This window comes from Sapajus apella, unplaced genomic scaffold (genome assembly GCF_009761245.1).
Source record: "Sapajus apella isolate SASKATOON/1434 unplaced genomic scaffold, GSC_monkey_1.0 scaffold141, whole genome shotgun sequence".
NCBI lineage: Eukaryota > Metazoa > Chordata > Mammalia > Primates > Cebidae > Sapajus > Sapajus apella.
In genome coordinates, this window is record NW_022437081.1 from 635,985 (window position 1) to 639,725 (window position 3,741).

The 3,741-nt window shown below is 44.5% G+C and overlaps 1 pseudogene; it reads left to right on the top strand.

Moving 5' to 3' along the window:
• The first annotated feature begins 2,195 nt into the window (after positions 1-2,195).
• Positions 2,196-2,749, top strand: LOC116540538 (annotated as a pseudogene).
• Positions 2,750-3,741: the final 992 nt, after the last annotated feature.

Sequence of the window (3,741 nt, forward strand, 5' to 3'; positions counted from 1 at the left end):
CCGGCCCAGAAATTAGTACATGAGTGACAGCTTCTCATGGCTGTTAACCTAAGATGACTCCCTAAGAAACAAAATTTAAGAAGTATGGGAGGATAAGGGGAGCGGGCAGTGTATCACACAGAAAGACCTGCTACAGGTTCTTTGCCTGGAAACTCGGATCGGATCCTCAATGGGCTGTGCAGGGAAAGTCACTCCAGAGAATTTTATATTCAATCAACGTGTAACACCTAACACTCTCCTACTTGACACAGGCACGGTCTTTCCTAAATGCATCCCATTCTCTCAACTTTCCAAAGTTCCCATAAAGAGCCCTCCTATGTGCTAAGAATGCAGCGTATGCATGATAAAACTCCATCATTTTTTTTTTCATCATTTTCAACTGGTTACTGTTAAGTGCACCATATGGGCCCTGAGAATGAAGCATTGAAAAAGGCAAATTCATAGAGTTTACAATCTAGTGGAAAAGACAGATAAGGAAAACAACTAAATAAGCATGCCATTTTTCTGACAGCAATGAATGCATTCAAGAAAATAAAATAGGGTAATAAGATGAGTAGTGATAGGGCAGAAGACAGAGTGTGAGAAGGGCTCCTTTAACGAGGATGGCTGAGAAGACCTCTCTGTAAGGAAGACGTTTGCTTTTTTTTTTTTTTTGAGATGGAGTTTCACTCTTGTTGCCTACGCTGGAGTACAAGGCTATCTTGTACTCACTACAACCTCTCTTTCCCAGGTTCAAGTGATTCTCCTACCTCAGCCTCCCAAGTAGCTGGGATTACAGGTGCCCAACACCACGCCTGGCTAATTTTTAAATTTTTAGTAGAGACAGGATTTCACTATGTTGGCCAGGCTGGTCTTGAACTCCTGACCTTGTGACCTGCCTGCCTTGGCCTCCCAAAGTGCTGAGACTACAGGCTTGAGCCACTGCGCCCGGCCAATGTTTGTGTTCTTAACAGAGTTGCATCTGTCTCCTTATTCACAATGACAACCATAACAACTGCATCTGCTGCTGCCACTGCCACAACTACAACCTCTTGTAATATCACCACTGCCACCTCAGTATCCATGAGGAAGACCCTTCCACCTATGGCCTCTCCATTCCTTGACCTCCTCTCCTTCAATGATCTTGTCTCCCCCAACCCCACCTCAGCCACTCACTTCCATGATCAGACCCTAGACCTGACCATTACCAATTTTTCGACCAAAACTTTCAGTGTCTTGTTGCAAGGCTAGATAGGAGACTACCATCTTCTCCCCGTCCAGCTCGCTCCCACTAGCGACTCTATTTTTGCCTGCATGAGACATCCAATCCATACATCTTCCTTCATTTTCACTGCCCCCCACCCACTTGATGTCCTCTCTCCCCAACTTACTGAGCTTTCCTTCAATGCTTAGTTGCTATAATCACTCCCTTGCATACATTCTAGCTCCTTCCTCTCCTCAAATCTGCATATTCACTTCACAAAACCCCTAACCTTGTTCGATTCAACTCTGCCTGCCCTGTGCCTGTAGCCAACACGTGGCTGAGAGAAAGTACAAAACCACAATGGCTGATGACTGGCCTCGCTTTAAATGAATGACTGCTAGCCACCAGTGAGTCTTTAGAGCTGCCTGCCTGGCAACCAAACTATTTCCCTAGATATTCCTTCTCCAACTCTCCTCAAAGACTGTCACATCTATTCCTCTCTCTTCAAAGTGCCAACACTTCCTCTCCCATCGTCACTCTCAGCAGATGATCCCATTTCCTATTTTATTGAGGGAATAGAAGCAGTCAGAAGATAAAAAGGACTTCTCAAAGTTCCCACAACCAAATACATTGCAATGGAAGAGGTGTCTCCCATCTAAGTGCAACTCTTCCACTTGTCTACTAGATTCCAAACCCTCTCACCTACTGAAGACCATGGCTATAACATTTCTTCTCTCTTCTTCTAAATCATTAACTTATCCTGCTCTACTAGATCATTCTCATCAGTGAACAAACATGTCTCTTGACCGACTTTCCTCTCTAGCAACTGCCCCATTTTTTCTCTTTCCTTTTACATTAAAGCTCTTTGAAAGTGTCATCTCCAAAGTCTCTCCCCTACTCACATTCTTCCTCTCTTCTCCCTCCCTACTTCCCCCTGCCCATTCATGTTTTTCTATTCCTCTTGGACACTAGAACTGATCCACTGCATCTTCTCATGCAGCGCCATCTTCTCATGTCGCACCATCTTCTCATGTCCCTGAGACACCATGGTAAAAATAAAGACCAGAGTAAACGATTTGGCTGTATTGGGTTCCTGGTCACCGGGGCTGCTTTTAACTCTGGCAAAGTGTATACTGTCACAATCAATGATCTCAACTGCATGGTCTACACGTTCCTGTCTGATTCCACCCATGGCAAGTTCCACGGCACCGTCAAGGCTGAGAATGGGAAGTTTGTCATCAATGGAAATCCCATCACCATCTTCCAGGAGCAAGATCCTACCAAAATCAAATGCAGTGATGCCAACGTTGATTATGCTGTGGAGTCCACTGGTGTCTTCATTGCCATGGAGAAAACTAGGACTTATTTGTGGGGGGAGCCAAAATGGTCATCATCTCTGCCCCCTCTGCTGATGGCCCCAACTTTGTGATGGGCCTAAACCATGAGAAGTACCAAAAGAGCCTCAAGATCGTCAGCAATGCTTCCTGCACCCCAAACTGCTTAGCCCCACCCCCCGGGCCAAGATCATCCCCTGACCTGCCTTCTGGAAAGACCTGGCAAATATGATGATAACAAGAAAGTGGGGAGGCAGGCATCTTCACCTGCCTTCAGGAAGGCCCCCTCAGGTGCATCCTGGGCTACACTGAGCACCAGGTTGTATCCTTTGACTTCAACAGCAACACCCACTATTCCACTTTCGATATTGGGGTGGCATCACCTTGAAGGACCACTTTGTCAAGCTCATTTCCTGCTATGACAATGAATTTGGCTGAAGTAACAGGATGGTGAACCCCATGGTCTACATAGCCTCGAAGGAGTAAGAACTCCCAGACCACCAGCCCCAGCAAGAGCATGAGAGGAAGAGAGTGGCTGGGCTGTCAGCTGGTGGGGAGTCCCTGCTCCACTCATTCTGATATCCCCCACCACACTGATATTCTCCCTTCCTTGACACAATTTCCATGTCAGACCCCCTGAAGAATGGGAGGGGCCTAGAGATCCTTACCTTGTCATGTACCATCAATAAAGTCTCCTGTACTCAGCACCTCCCAAAAATCTGATCTTAAGAATTCTTAAGAAATGCTACTCCATGAGATTTACAAGACTTCCTAAGTTCTATAATGAGAATTCCAATTGTACCAGAAAAAATGTCTAGACACCACAGGTACAGAAAAGTATAAGACCATACATTAAGATTCTTCTAGTGCATTTTAAAATGTATAGTTGTTGGGGTTTTGTGAAAAATAGAAAAAACTACAGAAAGTAACATCATACTTACATTCCCATTATCCAGCACCAGTGACTGTGAATATTTTGGCATATTTGCCTCACATATTTAAAATTTTTGTTATGGAGAATTTCAAACATATATAAAAGTAGACCATAGAGTAGAGAGTAGAAAGAATAGTACGATCAATCTGAGGCACCCACCAGTTAGCTTCAAAAATGATTCTGCCATGGTGAACATTCTTTTCATCTGTTCCTTTACCCACTTCCCTCACACATTGTTTTGAAGCAAGCCCCATATATTGTATAATCTTAACTACAATATAATTAGTATA